Source organism: Nuphar pumila, chromosome 8, assembly GCF_984573655.1.
Source record: "Nuphar pumila chromosome 8, dmNupPumi1.hap1.1, whole genome shotgun sequence".
Taxonomy (NCBI): Eukaryota; Viridiplantae; Streptophyta; class Magnoliopsida; order Nymphaeales; family Nymphaeaceae; genus Nuphar; species Nuphar pumila.
The window spans coordinates 6,788,092-6,807,391 of record NC_143256.1 but is presented as its reverse complement, the minus strand read 5'-3'; the positions used below and the strand labels follow the sequence as shown (position 1 = coordinate 6,807,391).

General features: G+C 38.2%; 1 long non-coding RNA gene across 1 annotated transcript; it reads left to right on the top strand.

The window, feature by feature from the left end:
- Positions 1-16,028: 16,028 nt before the first annotated feature.
- On the top strand, positions 16,029-19,177 carry LOC149829524 (uncharacterized). Its single transcript, XR_016433567.1, has 2 exons — positions 16,029-16,146; positions 18,110-19,177. It is a non-coding gene; the product is annotated as an uncharacterized LOC149829524 (long non-coding RNA).
- The last annotated feature ends 123 nt before the right edge of the window (positions 19,178-19,300 follow it).

Genomic DNA, 19,300 nt, shown 5'->3' with positions numbered 1-19,300 from the left:
ATGGGGAACTGCTATCATCGCAAAAAATTTTCTCCCCTCCCTTGCGAGAGAGAAACGAATGTTGCGAGTCAAACTCAACCAAAGTTTTGAAAATGGTTTTGAAAATTAACTCGCTTCCGTTTTGAAAATTTGCGGGAAAATTCCGTGGAATGGGATCCGCCTGTCGGCACGAGGTTCAACCGTTTCTGGCGCCTTTACCAGGGGTAATTGAACCAAGGACCAATTGCGTGCTTTAACTTGACTCAAATATCTAAATTATGCTCTATTTTTCCTAGAATGCACAAAGAATCAGGCTTGTGCTTTAATATGAATAACTACAATAGATAGGTTATTTAAGTAAGTTAGTTTTCATTATTTTCCAGACTTGATTAATTAGTTAAGTTGAATCTATACCGTCCTTAGAGTAGTTAGTATTTTGTTATTTGCTTTCATGCATAGTTAGTGTTAGTTAGAATCGTGAATTTGATTAATTAGTTTCACTACAACAAAGCAGTAGATTAGCGACGACCACATTTCGTCGCTAATCCGTCGCTAATCTGTCGCTAACATGGTTAGCGACGGATTAGCGACAACGAGGCGACAGTATGCTTACGTCGCGAATATTTCGACGCTAACTGGCGATGACATTATTCTGTCGCCAGGTCCGTCGCTAATTGCGACGGAATAACGAGCGCTATATTCTGTCGCCAATCCGCCGTACTAAACGGCGACCACGGCTTGGCGACGGATTTACTTCCGTCGCTATGCCGTCGCTAGATTAATATAAATAGCGACGGATGGTTCCGTCGCAAACACGAAGAAAAATTAAAAAAATTTATTTGAAAATTAAATACCGAGCAATTTCTATTTCCTGTACAATTTATATTTCCTGTAAATAAAAAACAAACCACACAAAAAAATTCATATAACAAGAATCTACAACAATTAATCGTTCCACCTTAAAATTAAGAAGTTTAATTATTTACAATTCAACAATTACAATTAGGAAACATAAAAAAAATAGAACTTCTTCAACACAGTCCTCTAATCATCGCCAAGATTTTGTGCATCTTCTTGTTCATTGTCTTTATCTGTCCCTTCATCTCCACTACGCTGATTATCGCTGGCAGCCTACACAAGAAAAGAACAGTCAGTATTGATAAACAAAATATAATGAAATAAATTACACACTATATATGATTCTATCATGTGCTCATGTGTGATCTAAGGCAATAAAAAAACTCTATATGTGAATCTATCAGGCTCATATGTGCTCTATGGCAGACAAAACGTTATATATATATGTGTGATTCTATCATGCTCATATGTGTGCTAAGGCAGTCAAAAAATTGAATATGTGATTATAGCATGTTCATATGTGTTCTAAGGCATCTAGAAAAACTCTATATGTGATTCTACCATGCTCAGATGTGCTTTAAGGCAGGCAAAAAACTATATATGTGATTCGATCATGCTCGTATGTGTGCTAAGGCAGTCAAAAAATTGAATATGTGAATATAGCATGCTCATATGTGCTCTAAGGCAGGCAAAGCAAAAAAATTTATATGTGATTCTATCATAAATGATATATAGCATGTTCATATGTGTTCTAAGGCAGTAAAAAAACTCTATATGTTATTATAGCATGCTCATATGTGCTCTAAGGCAGTCAAAAAACTGAATATGTGATTATAACATGCTCATATGTGTTCTTAGGCAGTCAAAAAACTGAATATGTGATTATAGCATGCTCATATGTGTTCTAATGCAGTCAAAAAAACTTTATATGTGATTCTATCATGCTCATATGTGTTCTTAGGCAGGCAAAAAAACTTTATATGTGATTATAGCATGCTCATATGTGCTCTAATGCAATAAAAAAACTCTATATGTTATTATAGCATGCTCATATGTGCTCTAAGGCAGTCAAAAAACTGAATATGTGATTATAACATGCTCATATGTGTTCTTAGGCAGGCAAAAAGTTATATATGTGATTCGATTATGCTTATATGTGTTCTAAGGCAGACAAAAAACTGAATATGTGATTATACCTGAGAGGGACCTGGAATCGAAGATCCCCTATCTTCAACAGCGGCCTTGATCTCATTTCGGAGAAAGGGGGCGACAGTGTATTAGAAGTAGTTATTCAGTGATTCATTAATGATCTGGCGTACATCATCACCGGAAAGAATAGTCGGCTGCTTGGAGCTTATGTCGGCGCAAGAAGTCGGTGAGCCGTAACTGGAAGAACCAATAACTGGTGAAGTGTTCATATTACTCCCAAACCCGAACACGCGACCTTTTTTGGGTTCACCTGCTGCACTCACCCATGCTGTAGGATCAAATGATGAATGTTGAGTAGCGTCATCGCCATATCGCTCTACCATCTGTTGCTCATATGCCTCCTACAAAATAATGTTTAAAGTATTCATTAATAATTAATGATAACATTATGATAACTTGCATATATATTGCAATGATTATTAATAGAATTAATACATACCGTTGTCGTTCTCGCCTTCTCTGATATGAAGACTCCCGTGGTCTTCCGTTTATGTGTTTCTACAAACACATTCTTATATGGTACACTGCCTCCTTTTTCTGCTTCCTGCGAAGTTAAATGACAAAAGATTTAGTACACAAGTTTGCAACAATACTTATAAAATTAATATTATATATTGATGAGTTACCATTTTCTTTAGGTGGCTCCCAAATGTCTTAGATTCACCTGTGTGTAGATGGGCTTCGGGCATCTTCGATCGATTTTGTGCAGCCTTCGCAGAGCGATTTCTAAATGCATCTCCCGCCCACTTATCACACATTTCATCCCAGTAATCTCTCATGATAGTAATAGGACCATGGCCCTTCCACAGTAATGGATCATCTACTATGCCAGATGTTTTTTTTGTTGCAGTCTTCATAGTGTGCAGCATGTCTGCAAATCGATTGGCAACCACCTTCTGCCACACCTTCCTTGCATCATTTTCTTCCACCGTAGTTGCGAAGCGATTCGAAGCCTACAAATATTTTCAGAAAGTTAGTAGACATTGCTTAAATAAATTAAATATGAAACACATTAACCATGAGGAACAACTGTATACCATGAATGAGGACCTCAATCTGTCTAACACCTCCTTTGGGTACTCTTTCCATTGAGCAACTGGTCCTGGTAGATGTTGAAGAAGTGAATTCCTAATCTCCCGTACTACTTCTTGTGGCTCAAACCTCGTGCTGCACATGAATTGTTACATAGTAAATATTAATATAAAATATTTAAAAGATATGCAATAATTGAAAACAAAATACTTACGGTCGATTATCGATATACACTATTCGAATGAGTCTTCTTGTGCCAGCCTGAGAAGACCCTGTTTCCTGTGTTGGCTGTTGACTTGTGTGATCAACTGGTGTAGGTGGGTCGTGTACAGGCGCAACATCATCTGTAAAAAAATACATTAGAAATTCTCAGAATGCGCATTTGAACTAATCAAGCATCCAATTAGTTATATGATATACCTATCACAAGAGCCTGTGAAGATGAAGGCTGAGCCTGGCTACTACTGGATGAGCGACCACTATAACCTCCACGAACCATATTCTAACAAATAACATATGTCATACAATACATTCAAATAATTCACATCAAGTATTACAATGCATTCAAGTCATTCACATCAAGCATTGCAATGCATTCAAATAATTCAAATCATTCACATCAAGTATTGCACTAATTTAAATCATTTGTTGCATAAATTATAATACATTCAGATAATTGAAATCATTCACATCAAGTATTACAATGCATTCGAATCATTCGTATCAAGTATTACAATACATTCAAATAAAATTTTTAATCATTCACACCAAGTATTGCAATACAACTCACATCAAGTATTACAATGCATTTAAATAGAGGTTTGTAGTATAAGATTTTGCTCACTAGCTTGAGAATTCTTCCTCGTCACTAGTTTGACTTTCTTCTTCTTCTTCTTCTTTTTCTTCTTCATTGTTTGCCCATCCACTTGGTACATCATTTGGATCACATTCCTCTATGAATGTTTCATCGGCCAATGGAGATATGACATGCATATCATGCGCAACATCGTGACCATAAGCGAAGTCATAGACATCATCTGATTGATAGTAATCACTGTCTTCAGCTAACTCATCTTCCTGTAACTGATCATACTCGGGGTATAGTTTGGATTTCACCTTGCAAACTGCCCACCATTCATTTCTATCTGACTTTTTTATACTCGGATATGAAGTATAATAAACTTGTTGAGCTTGCGAGACTAATATGAATGGTTCATATGTTCCAAACCTGGATTTATGATTCACCTCCACAATGCTTGAAGCTTTGTCGAGTCTTGTTGCAGTTGGATCAAACCAATGACACTTGAATATCGTAACCCTGTTATTCATGCCTAAGTAAGTCAACTCCATTATTTCCTCTATAACACCGTAGTAATCATGTTCATTTTCACCGTAGCTGCTACCCTTGACACACACGCCACTATTTATTGTTGATTTGTTTATACCGTAGTCTTTTGTATGGAATCGATAACCATTTACGATATACCCGTTGTAGCATTGCACAACTTTGGTCGGACCATTTTCTAAATCACATATTCTTTGATCTTTAACATCACCATGGCGAACCTACGCACCGACATAAACAATGATTGTGATCATGATCAATTAAGTAACTTAGTGTTGTTTATAAGTACAAAATTTATGTTAGCTTCTTTACCAACTGTTTCAACCACTCCACAAACTTAGTTTCACGTTCTTTTTGTACTTCTGCATCAGTGAGATGTGAAACTTCGCTTTGCAACTCCAGATCAAATCGTCTGCAAACCACAAATACTTATATTACCGAGTCATGTATCCACATATAGAACAAAAAAGGATTTATAATTGAGTTGCATATACATATACTTACTCGATGTATGGGTCGATCACTGAGCAATTAAAAAGAATATAGATGTGTGCTGCATATTGCTCTCGATCTGTCAATAGCCTTGATCGGCAACTACCAAATGCATGCCCAAGTGGTTGAAATATCGACAGCTTGTCAGCTACAGTTACTTGTTCTCCATCATCGTTACGGGGCGGGCATGTGTAACGTGTTGGAATATGAGGTTCGAAGTACATAGATGAGAAATTTGAAATCTCTTCTAAAGTGTACGCCTCACAAATAGAGCCTTCTACTCTTGCTTTATTACGAACCTTTTTTTTTAGGTCGAACATGCTTCTGACAAGAATATACATTTCAAATTTTAAATATCTGTCATTAAAGAGACAAATATAAAAAAACATATACCTTTCAAATGGGTACATCCATCGATATTGTACAGGGCCACCAACCCTTAGTTCATATGGCAGATGTATGATCAAATGTTCCATAACATCGAAAAATGCTGGCAGAAATATCTTTTCTAACAGACAAACAGTGGTGATGACAGAGTCCTCGAGATTCTTTACATCTGATACAACGACCTCCGATGTGCACAATGTTCTGAAATATCCGCTCAACTCAGACAATATCCCCCATATAGGTTTGTCTAACATATCATAGAATGCTAGGGGTATCAATCATTGCATAAAGATATGACAATCATGGCTCTTCAACTCATATAACTGTCCATCGTCAATCTTCACAGCCCGAGCAATGTTAGAGACATATCCATCTGGAAATCTCAGTTGTCTCAACCATTGACATACATGTTTTATTTGATCAGGTCTGAGCACGTACTTTGCCTTTGGTTTCAGTACTTTGCCATTATACTCTTTGAGTTCTAATTCTGGTCTTTTACATATTAATTTTAAATCCATACGGGCCTTCGGATTATCCGTCATTTTTCCTTTAATATTCATTACTGTATTGAACACATTATCAAACACATTTTTCTCTACATGCATCACATCCAAATTATGTCGTATCAATAGGGTCGGCCAATACGGTAGTTCCCAAAAAATAGATTTTTTCGTCCAATTGTGATCCTTCCCAAATCCACGGAAGGGTGTAGGACTGCGGGCATCTGTTAATACATCTGGAAAGTATCGCAATCTTCTTAGAATCTCTATGCCGGACAATCTTGAGGATGGACCTTCCGTTTCAGTTGTGCCTGCTTCAAATGCATTCTTTTGACGTCGGAACGGATGATCGCTGGGTAGAAATCGACGATGGCACTCAAACCAGCAAGGCTTCCTTCCATGCCTCAATCTAAAAGCTTTGGAATCCTCCATGCAGTACGGACAAGCCAACCTCCCATGTGTGCTCCAACCAGATAACATACCATATGCAGGGAAGTCACTGATTGTCCATAGAACAGCGGCCTTCATGTTGAAATTTTGTTTTTTGTGGGCATCATACGTGGTAACACCGTCATCCCACAGTACTTTTAGTTCATCAATCAATGGCCTTAGATATACATCAAGATTTTGGCCAGGTGAGGTCGGACCAGGGATCAACAGAGACAAGAAAAGATTTGGACGTTTCATACACAAGCTTGGTGGAAGGTTGTATGGAGTTACAAAAACTGACCAGCATGAGTATGAAGTTGATCTACCCCCAAATGGATTAAATCCATCTGTACATAGACCGAGTTTAACATTTCGCACTTCCATTGCAAAGTTCTGATGAGTACGATCAAAGTGCTTCCAAGCTTCAGCGTCAACAGGATCTGTGATCTTGTTTTCATCGTGTCGAACTTTATTTGCATGACATCTCATGTGTTTAGCTGTCCTTGAAGACATATACAATCGCTGCAATCTAGAAGTGATAGGAAAGTAGCGGAGCGACTTGTATGAAACTTCCTTTGATCTCGTGCTACCATTGCCTCTTGTCTTTGGCTTGAACCGAGGATGCCCACATGACGGGCATGATATGTCATTTTCCTGCTCCTTGAAATACAACATGCAGTGATTTGGACAAACATCAATCTTTTTGTAACCCATACCTAGAGCGTTGACCATAACTTTCGCACGATAGAAATTTTGTGGCAATTTCCCATCTTTAGGCAACATACTCTTCACAATCATGCACAAACGGTCAAAACATGATTGACTCAAATTATACTCGGACTTCAAATTCATTAGTTGAAGAACTGCAGACAAGATAGTGTAACTCTCACAACCGTTCCAAAGTGGCTCATCAGCATCTCTAAGTAAATCATAAAATCTACTACCTGCATCGTTTGGTGATTCTTCATCTACGGTAGTTCTTACATCACTAGAACTCATAGCAGAACTCAGTTCTGTTCCTGCGGCATCAAATATCAAATTCGTATATGGATTATCGTGTACCACATTCACCCGTGCATCAAAATCGTTTCTAAATTCTTCTCCATGAAACGTCCAGTTCTGATAATCACTCACAAAACCCTTCCTGTATAGGTGATTTATAACGCCACGAGGTTCTACAAATCGATTATTCTTACAAATCTTGCAGGGACACCTAATCCGACCTGTGGGATCTACTGTACTGACACTTGTCGTTGCAAATTCAATAAAACTGTCAGCACCATCCATATATTCATGCGATAACTCATTGTCCACTATCCTACGGTACATCCATTCACGGTTTGCAGTCATTTTGTCGTATGATGTTACGAATAGTATCCTAACCAGTTAAAAGAGAACCATCAGAATGCTATGATGAAGAAAATATCAAATTTATCATGCAATATATGATGTCATACAATCACAAGAATTATGATGCATGCATTGATAACTTAATATTTTCATGTGCAAACTATTCATGACACGATACATTCATTTGAAGCATGCTTTCAGTATACAATTTCACATGGAAGACATAATCAAATTGAAAGTAACTACATGTAAGCATGAATACAATCACATCAAACATTGCAATACATCGAAATAATTCATATCAAACAAATGTCAAACATGTACCTGCAGCAAACACACTTCAATATCCCACTAACTACTACCATGCCTAGCATGGACTTCGTACTCCAAAAATAAGAACACTTCCATATTCATACATTAAAATCATGCTCAGCATGATCTCCGAACTCCAACAAAGCAGTCCTAAATATCAACAACTAAGTGAGTGTGTGAACAATAAAGTGTTATATTCAATAAATTAAATAACATGTGATGCGCTTGCATCACTTACTCACCACGGGTATTTACCCGATTTGCATTATTTTTGTCACTTACTTACCACGGGTGGCGGGGCACAAGCGAGTTCCGTTGAAAAATCTGCACAAAAAAACACTTTTAAAATGAAGTCACCATGAAAAAAAAACTGTTCTGGCAAGGGGTCGACTCCCCTGCTGTTCCGGCAGGGGGTCGACCCCCTTACGAAACATAGGGGGTTAACCCCCTTACGAAATGTAGGGAGTTAACTGACCCCCTGTTCGGGCAGCGGGTCGATCCCTAGCCTGTTACGGCAGGTGGTTAACCCCCTGCTGGGGTCGACCACCTGCCCGGGTCGACCCCCTACCGGACAGGGAGGGGGCAAAAGTCCCTGCCAAAAAACGCGGGGGGTTAGCCCTCTGCAAGAAAACGCGGGGGTTAACCCCCTGCCGGAAAACGCAGGGGTTAACCCCCTGTCGGAAAACGTGGGGGTTAACCCCCTTCCGGAAACTGCCGGAAATGAGAGGGGGTTAACCCCCTGCCGGAAACGGCAGGGGACGCAGGGGGTTAATCCCTTGCGTTTTCCGGCAGGGGGTTAACCCCCTGCGTGAACCGGGAGGGGATTAACCCCCTGCCGGAAACGACAGGGGGTTAACCCCATGTGTGATCCGGGAGGGGGTTAACCCCCTGTGTGATCCGGGAGGGGGTTAACCCCCTGCCGGAAACTGCAGGGGGTTAACCCCCTGCATGAAAATGGGGGTTAACCCCCTGCGTGAACCGGGAGGGGGTTAACCCCCTGTGTGAATCGGGAGGGGGTTAACCCCCTGCCAGAAACGGGAGGGGGTTAACCCCCTGTCGGAAACGGGAGGGAGTTACCTTTCTCCGGGCGGCGAACGGTGGGACCGGCGGACGGTGGGACCGGGACCGGCGAACGGCGAACGGCGGGAGCGGCGAACGACAGGAGCAGCGAAAGAAGAAAAGGAAAAGCTGCCTGGGATTAGGGTTATTCGAAAGTTAGCGACAGATTAATTTCGTCGCTAAGCCAACGTAAAATCAAATTCGCAAAAATAGCGATGGATTATATTCTGTCGCCACATCCGTCGCTATTTAGCGACGGACTAGGTTCCGTCGCTAACGTCGTCGGTAAATGGTGCGATCGTAACGACAAAACAGTCTGTCGCAACATCCGTCGCTAATTAGCGACGAACTAGGCGACGGACTATCTTTCGTCTCTATTTTCATAAGATTCATTAATTATAGCGACGAATATTTGTCGCTTGCTAATCCGTCGCTAACTAGCGACGGAAAGATGCCGTCGCTAACGTCCGTCGCTAACAACGTATTTTCTTGTAGTGTTTCTTGAATTATATGTTCCTCATTTAGTCAAATTAATAGTAGTTTAACTATTCACTTTTTGGTTAGTTAGTTTATTGTTTTTTTAGTTAGATTAGTTTGTTACATTAGTTAGATCCTTATTGTTATTTAGTTTGTTTCACTATTTCGTCTTTTAGTGTTTAAGTTAGTTTGTTTAGTTTTTGGTTTAGATTATTTTTGATTGATTTTTATTCCACTAATCTTCAATTTTTTGTCTAGTTTTATTCATTTTTGCCTCGTTTTGGCTTTGTGTTTTTGCAAGGAAGCATTTAGACGTACGGTGAGCCCTCGAAGGTACCCTTGAAGAGCCCTCTAAGGTCTCTAAAAGGTCCTCTCAAAAGGTCCCTCAGAATAAAGAAAAGACAATAAGCAACTAAAGAAATACCAAGGCACTAGAAGCTCAAAGCATTGAAGACATTTTCTTTTTTTTTAGCTTAGGTTTTTATTTTTATTCAATTCAATTAATTTGGGGGTTTGTAATAAGGCACTTATTTTTATTTGTTTAATCCCTGTACAAAGGGCCACACTCTCATTTATTTAGTTAATTAATTTTTATTTTTAAGGTAATAAAGAGTAGCTTAGTTATTTATAGAATACAAAGTATTTTTCTCATTCCCTGAGTTCGACTCAAACTTCATCACTAGTGTGGACCAGTTTTTATTATTTGATGCACGGTTTGCACAAACATTTTTATTAAAAATATTGTTTTAAAATACTTTACTGAAAAAGTTGCATCAAATTTTTGGCATCGTTGTATTATAGTAATTAGTATTCCCGCTTGTCACGCGGGCGACCCGGGTTTGATCCCTGGCAATGACGCCAAAAATTTGATGCAACCTTTTCAATAAAGTATTTTAAAATAATATTTTCAATAAAAATATTTATGCAAATCGTGCATCAAATAATAAAAACCGGTCCACACTAGTGGTGAAGTCCGAGTCGAACTTAGGGAACGAAAAAAATACTTTGTATTTCATAGAAAAACTAAACTACGCTTTATTGCCTTGAAAATAAAAATTAATTAACTAAATAAGTGAGAGTGTGTACCTCTACGGAGGGCTTACAAATAAAAATAAGGTACCTTATTACAAACCCAAATTGAATTAAATTAAATAAAAAAAACCTAAGCTAAAAAGAAAAGAAAAGAGTCTTCAGTGCTCGGAGCTTCTAGTCCCTTCTTGATCTTTATTGCCTTCCTCTTTTGTTTGCAGGCTTATAAGAGTTACTAATATTTTATTTAGAGGGCCCCTCTGAGGAGCTTTTTGTGGGTCAGAAGGGTCTTTTGAAAGGACCTCAGAGGGCTCTTTGGGGGTACTTTTGAGGGGTTACCGCACGTCTATACGCTTTTCTGCAAGAATCAAAACACGAAACACAAAACAAAACACAAAAACTCACAGAAATTGAAGGTTAGTTTCAGCTAAAAATCATAAAAACAAGAATTAAACTCACATGAAATAAACTAACTACTTGTAACTAACCACTACACTAAAAGACAAAATAACAAAACAAACTGACTAACAATAAAGAACTAAATTGTAACAAACTGATGATTAATTAATTCAAGAAACTAACTAATAATAAATTGGATAAAAGATAAAACTAAAAGCAACTAAATGAATTTTAACAAACTCTATGCTGTACGAATTTTCAGAATTAACAAATAAAGCTAGAAAATAGAAACTAACCTAAATAATCTATCTAACTAACGTATTCTTATGAATTAACACATAGAACAAGAATCAGCTATTGATTTCTAATCTAATCTAAACAATTTACATGTGAAATTAAAAAAAAAACTAACTAACATTGACAAGAATCTAAGCTAACTAATTAATTCTGGAATCAATAACATAACGAAAATATTTAAACTAGCTAATTATTTCAAGAAAGATGCCAATTGAGAAAAACAAAATTTTGGCTAATTATTTAACTAAATTAATTATACTAAACTCATATAAATTAATCTAACAAAATTAAACTAAAGTAATTCTAATCTGATTAACATTAAAACAGGAATTTAAACATGAAATTAAATTTACTAATTAAAAACTACCTAAATCGGCTACTTAATCTATTTAACGAAAAATGCTATTTAAATGGACATGCGATTTTCCAATTTAAGCTATTACAAATTAATTTTTGAAAGTAAATAATAATTTAACTAACCACTAAAGACAATAAATAAAACTATCTATTCGACTGAAATAATAAAAATTAAAATAACTAATCTATTTATTTATCGATTTCTAATTTAAGCGATTAATTAAATAAAATGATCTAAAGTACGTAATAAAAATCACGAGCATGAATTACACATTAAATAAACTAACCTAAGATTGAAAAATAATCAAAAAATATGTGGATCTAATTATGACAATTAAAAGAAAAGAATTAAAAAGTTTATAAAAAAAAACATAATCAATTACTAAAAAAAATCTAATTAATTAATCTAATGAACACCGAATAAAGAACATGATCTAAATTAAATCTAACATAAATCTAACACAAATTGAATTAAAACTCAAGAAAATATCAAAAACTTCTATGTTAGAACTATCGATTGGGATAAAATATTATTATCCTACACATAAATAAAAAAAATGGCTAAACTAAATTATTTTATATATTTTTTCCTTTTTTATATTTTTAAATGTTGAATCTAAAACTAATCTAATCTAAATATGATGAATATGCAATGATCAAACAAAACTACATGCAATGATATGATTTATGATATGCAAAAACTAAAACTATGGTGAAACGAGGAAGAATAAGCAAATTATACTATTTGCTTCCGATGGAAGGGTTGAGAGGAAGAAGGTGGTCTTTTCCGCTACAATCAAACGAACTCTGCTCTCTCTCCGATAGAGGGGATGCGAGAAACCGGCGACAACACAGTTTAGAAGAAGGATTGAAAACCATAAGAAGCAAGAAGAAAGAGGTAGACAACCGAGCGATCAAACAAGGGGGGAAAAAGGAAGAAGGGAAAGTAGAGAGGAGAGAGAGAGAGAGAGAGAGAGAGAGAGAGAGAGAGAGAGAGAGAGAGAGAGAGGCTCAAGCTACAGGAGAGGGAAAATGTGTTATTATGCTGAAAAAGGACTATTTATACTAAAAAATATTAGGTTTACACAATTTTTCAGAAAACTCCTCTTAATTTTCATAATTTTCAAAATAGTGCTTCTGAAAAACACGCTTTAAAAAAATAGCTTTCCTAAAGCAAATAAAATACTACTTAAACACTTCTAAGCTAATTAGAACACTAATTAAAATTTTCTAAACAAAAGCAAACATTGAAAAATGCAGGAAAAGCTTTAAAATATGTGATTTTCTCAAATTTTTTATTTTAAAACAATTTCTCGAAACTAATGATAAAAATAGGTTTTTAATACAATTTTTCTATGTATCGTGCATAAAATAGTATGAATAAAATGTAAAAATATATGCATGATCACTCTAATATTAAATTGATGCAAATACTAAAGTGAATAGCAAGATTTTGTACTAAATATAATTGTAAAACTTTGAATAAACTATATATAAGTAAAATAACTAGAATTGACACTTAAATTAACTACACCCACCCATGTTGCTCGAGTGGGCCTGGAGAGAAGGTGTTGATCCTTTCATCTCAGGTTCGACTACCACCGGTAATGCGGGTGTCTTTACCTGGCGGGCTCTCTAAGGGCTTGAGTGTTGGTGGGGCCACTTAGGGTTTACCTTGCATGGTGGCAGGTCATTAAGTGATGCAACACATTTGGGTGATCTCGAGGAGAACGTGACGAAGACACGTTAAAAAAAAACACATTTGGGTGATCTCGAGGAGAACGTGACGAAGACACGTTAAAAAAAAAAAAGACTAGCAAAGTTGGATACGCAGGCCAAGCTCATGCCTAGTTCAAATCAGGTCTACAGACCAAACTTGGGACTTTCCAGAATTTATTTGGAAGAAACTAAATATTATTTTTGTCAAAAAATTATTTTTGTGAAAATGGAATCAGTTCACAACCCATCCAAGTTGACGAATGGCAAGTTGTCGCATGTGCATGATCCATCAAAGATGACAGATGGTTCGATGCATGAGGAATTATGTTCTTCTCATGCTTTTGCTATGGATTTTCCTGCCATGCCTCCTCCATCCAAGATGACAGAGGTTGTAGGGAGGTTGTCCATAATCGTCCTCTTGAATCACCTAAACCTGATCTTGGCAAGGGTATTTCTAACAGTGTTTTGACCTTACCTAAACATGTTCATTCTTAGGCCCAGATTGTAGGATGCAATTCAATTGATCTGAATCCTCTTTGGTCTAAGCCAACCAAGGAGGATGGGAAATTGGTTTTTCTTATTCCTCAAGGATTATACATTAATCATATGAAACCATATGAATTTTCTTTGGTGTATAAATGGGATACTCATCCTATGGAATGAGGATTTTACATTACTAAGTTGTGCAAGAGATGAAAATTGAAAGATAAATCATCTTTTTCTGCTCTCCTTAAAGTGAATTTCTTGTTTGCTTCGAGAACAAGGAGGACATGTTGTTTGTGCTCCCTTCTCATGAGTGAAGCTCTCTTCTAACCTGAATTTGACTAGAGTATTAGGAGTGAGTCCCCAATTTTAGTGATGTTTACCCGATGGATACAAGTCGTCTCATTTTAGGTAGACAGTGACCAGTTTGATAGGTATCTTATTCATAATGGTCAGACCAACACATACTCATTCAAGTATAAAGGTAGGAAAATTGTGTTAGAACCCTCTAGACACCGGAAGCAGATCATGTCATGCTGAATATGAGCGTTTTTGCTCATGCCGACATTGTGGCCGTCTGTTTGCATTTTGGATGAATGCCACGTAGTTTTGTTGACTTTTGAACTTTTTAAAATGCAAATCTGATGGCCACGATGTCGGCACGAGCAAAAACGCTCATGTTTAGCATGACCTGATCTGCTTCCCTAGAGACCTACCCACTCCATGGTCTACACCAAAGTCTAGCCCCGCTAAACCATCTATTGCACTTCTTGTTAGGCATGAGATGGAAGAACGGTTGTCTGAAGCATCTAGGTGCTATCCCTCTTTGGTTTTTTATCATATGCAACTTGCCTTCTCTACTTTGAGAAAAGAACAATTTGATGCTATCTCAGATGAATGCATATTTTTTGAAAAATAAATCTTTTGAATTGTTGACTTTCAGATTGTGTTCTGCTTCTTTCATTAAAACTCCTTATTCTGAATTAGGTTAAATTATCATGTAATGTTCTTAACAAAAAATCATTTCTTTTATTTGTTATAATATTTTCTGAATATGAAGTTGATAAGTTCCCATCTTTTAAGATTAGGTTAGCATTATATCAAGGTCAAATTGTTAAATATTCTTTTCTTGATGAAATTTTGTGTAAGAAAATCAACTTGTCTCATTTTCATACTTTTGGGCGCTTATATACACAGAAAAGTTTATAGGTATTTTGATAATAGGTGACTAAAGGTAATCTCCCAACCTAGTGATTTTGTTATGTTGATAAGAAAAATGGTACCTCCTAATAAGTATGAAAATTTAATTCGTCGTTGTATCATTCCCCTCAAAATGACCATAAATGTTTACAGGTTGAATTTTCTATATGAAATATTTATTGTTGAATATCTTTACAGGTATTATTGAGATTTAACCGGATGGCAGTGGACCAGGGGAAAGCGGCCCCGCCCCACCTCGCCCTGTTTGGACCGGGGATGAAGGGTATGAAACGGGGATGGAGGCGGGGACGAAGGTTAAAATCCATCCCCGTCCGGGGGTGAAGGTGGGGATGGACGTGCACTTTTCCCCGCCCCGCCCCGCCCCATCCCCGCCACGATCCCCGCCCCAACCACTTTTCCCCGCAATATCCCCGCCCCGCCCCGCCTCATCCCCGTTTGAACCGGGGATGGAGGACATGAAACGGGGATGAAGGCGGGGATGGAGGATAAAATTCATTCCCCGCCGGGGGTGGAGGATAAAATCTTGAGGCGGGGTGGGGGTGGAGACCTTGTCCCCCGCCCCACTGCCATCCCTAGATAAGGAGCAAACTCCGATGACAAAGCCTTCTGACCACGGGGGAACTGATGCAACTTATCTCAATTATCTCGAAGGGAACATGATGAAGACACATTCCTGAAAAAGAAAGACTAGCAAACCGGAATGCACCAGCCAAGCTCATGCCCAATCTAAATGAGGTATGCATGTCAAAAACATCATTAATGGGTAGTTTGGGACTTTCCATAATTTATTTTGAACAACTAAATGTTATTTTTTGTTCAAAAACATTTTTTGAATATTTAAATAGTATTTAAGATTTTTGAGAATTTTTGTAGCAAAAAATTTCAACATTTTTGTTTTTTCAGATTAACCCTGTGGATCCAAATTTAGTTTCAGTAGCCTATTAAGATCCATTTAGGATACTGAAGGTAAATTGGGTAGTTTTATCTTTTGGATCAGGATATTTTTATTTGTAAGAGGAATTTGGATCTCCTAGGGTTCAAATATAGCTGTTAGAGACCCAAATGTGTGGACGCTGCCAACGACGTGAGACTGTGAGAGCTCTCCTGCGAGAAGACAGTTGGTTGCACGATCCGTATGGTCCAGTTGAGCATTGTTGGAGCAAGGAAGACACAAATAAACCGTCTTGGCTAGCATTTTACGTCAGAGCTAAGGTTCCTTTGCCATTTCCTCTTTATTTGGTGTTCTTGCTGAATATTTTATGGGTGCTAAATCGTATGCTTATAAAGAAATCAGATTATTGGGTATTATTTTTTTGTCAAAAATAGGATTTATCATAAGGATTGTTCTAGCGTCAACCAGCTTTTATCTTCTTGGAAGCTTATTTATAATTTTTAGTTTTATGCATTCTTGTTGAATCCGATTAGATGTGGCTGAATCTGAAATTTATTTGTGTTGAATCTGTTTGATATTAATCGTGTGTCTAGAAGGTATTGCTTAGGACATGTTCCTAAATTATTTCACAAATTTTTCATGTTAATTCGAATGGTTAACTCATTGTTTTAAGGCCTATTGTGAGACGCCCACCAAGTGTTCGGTGGAACGCTCCAAAGACCTAGTTGTTGTTCGTTAAGCCTGGCTATTTTGGGCTGGGTTTCTTATTGTCTAGGCCACTATTGCTCATTGTCTGGCCTACAAAATGCCCACCAGTTTGAGCCTAAATCGTTGACGAACCATGGTTATTTGGTGATCAGTTTGTATCCAAACCGTGGGCTTGCATCGATATCTTGCATTGGGATTTGTTGCGTCAGTCCGAGGTTCACTAACTTGTGTTTTCAGCTACCCTACGCCACGTTAGGCCTAGTGATTGTGAATAATTTGGGTGCTGAAATTTTTAGTTTAAAAATTAAAATTTTAAATTGTTGTTAATGCGAAATTGCATTGAACACTAGCATATCATTACTGCCCAATCCTATTGTTACAGACCGACCTGGATCCATTTTTTTCTGTTTAGATTGATCCGATCCATTTTTTCTTGTTTGTAACGGTGTGTATATGGGTTAGGTCTTTCATGGGTTTTGGACTTGTTGCTTTATTTTGGGTTGTTTGAGATCATATTCATCTTGGACTGATCTGTATTTGCTTTTGTATTTACATTGGTTTGTACTTGATCAGATCTACACTGAACCCAATCCGCCACTAGAATATTTAAGGGGAACTTAGCCCCAAAATGAAGGTATCTTGGAAGTTTTTGGAAAACTCTCCTCTTTGAGATCTTTCTTCTTTCTTCTTCCTTCATGTTTTTTGAGGGTACAATCACCGGGATTGATGATCTCCCTTTGATTGCACCCACTGCCTCCAATTGTTAGAAATGTGTTTATCCCTTCGATTGTGGCATCCACAGATTCTCGATTGTCACAAACGCATCAATGAGAGCCCAAGCCCTTCACATTTTTTACGATCCCAAGATTGGTGACCTAACATTGGTATCAGAGCCAGCGTTCCTAACGTCATATCAGTTGTCTCTAGAGTCCTCTCTCTCACGCAGGTCGATCCCTGCAAGCGGGCCGATATGCAACATACCCTAGGTCAATCTGCAGCATTGATGCCCTAACTTCTGCAATAAGCCTAGGTCGACCTCCATCGGCCCTCTCTCACGCTCCTGTTGATCTGTAGCCCTAATCGTGGTGGGTGTAGCCTTCACACGAGATTTCTTGGATGTCTTCTTCGTGAGTCTCTCAACTCTCGTTTCTATTCATGAAAGGGAAATGCTTTCTCTCTCATTTTCGTTCACGCGAGGGCAACAACCTCTTACGTCTCTCTGTCTCTCTCTGTCTCTCTAACTCAGTGGAATGGAGGCAGCCTCTGTTGCCACCGTCCCACACACTCCCACTCCCTCTCTCTTTCGCTTTCTCCCTTTCTTACCTCTCCAATCCTCTCTACTTCCTCTAACATCTTTTCTTCTTACTTTCTTCTGCTTGTCTTCTTCTCTCTTCTTCATATCTCGTATTTTCTTCCTGTCTTCCTCTTCTCTCTTCTCGTCGCACACGACTCCGTCTTTCGTGGAATGCTGCCCACCGCAGCATGGACTGCAGTTGCCGCCCTCAACCCATCAGCTTGCTCCCCCTTTTTATGCAATGTTGCCTACAACAACACTGACTCACAGCCTACCAACAGGGTCTGGTTTGAGTGGATCAGGTATGATCCAACACTGTTCAAGAAATCAAGCTAGCATCACGTGTACGACCATCAACACCACATGCTCCCTCTCGATGTTCTCAATTACTCGGATTGAACGAGATCAGGTGCCTCCCTTCTTGAATTTTTGTTTTGGATTTTCTTGGAATTTTCAGATTTTTTTTTGTTATTCCAGAGACGTCGCCATTGTTGGCACACCATCATTTTGCAGTTGACTTTATTGTGCTGCCCACGAAGGAGGCATATGTAGCATTAAGAATGCAGTGGCTCCATTCGTTATGGAGTTCCAGCACGCAGGGGAGAGGATCACTATAGTCGCAGCACCCCGAGCACCTTCTGTTGAGACTGAGTTGCACCAGATGACCCGAGTCCTCAGGCAAGAAAATACACAGTTATATTTAATGGTGATCGATGAGAGGATGATAGAGGACCAGACAGAGGTGCAGCCACAGTTGGAGCAGGTCCTGACTGAGTATAGATCAGTGTTCAGTGAGCCACGTGGACTGTCACCCATGAGGAGCCACGACCATGAAATACCAATAGAACTGAAAGACAAACTGGCTAATGTGAAACCGTTGGGCTACACCCAGGTGCAAAATGAGGAGATAAAGCGGTTGGTACGAGAGATGTTGCAGTCCGGGGTGATTCACCCCAAGTACAAAAAGTGGACAAGGCAACCTGGGAGGTTGAGGATGGATTATTGCAGTGTTACCCTGACTTCTCACCTTGAGAACAAGGCAGTTTTTCAGGGTATGATACAATATGCAACTATGACTCGACCATATCTGTCATTTGCTATGAATAGGTTATACCAATTTAATACATCAACTCACTGAACATTGAGAGGGCAGTGAAAAGAATTTTAAGATACTTAAAAGCACACACTTCACTATGGCTTGGTTATTAAGTCTGCTAGCTCAAATTATATTATTGCTTATTCAGATGAGGATTGAGCCTAATGCTCAGTAGACAGAGAGTATGCTGTATTTTTTCATGATAATTTTATTTCATGGAGCTCGAGAAAATGGGTCACTGTGGCTCAATCTAGTTCAGAGTCTGAATGTATAGCTTTTGAGAAAATGAACATTCAACCATGCCAGCTTACAAGCAAAGCTTTAAAGGAAACCACCGATCAAGTTAATTATTGGCTCAGGTGGAAACCCAAAAGGG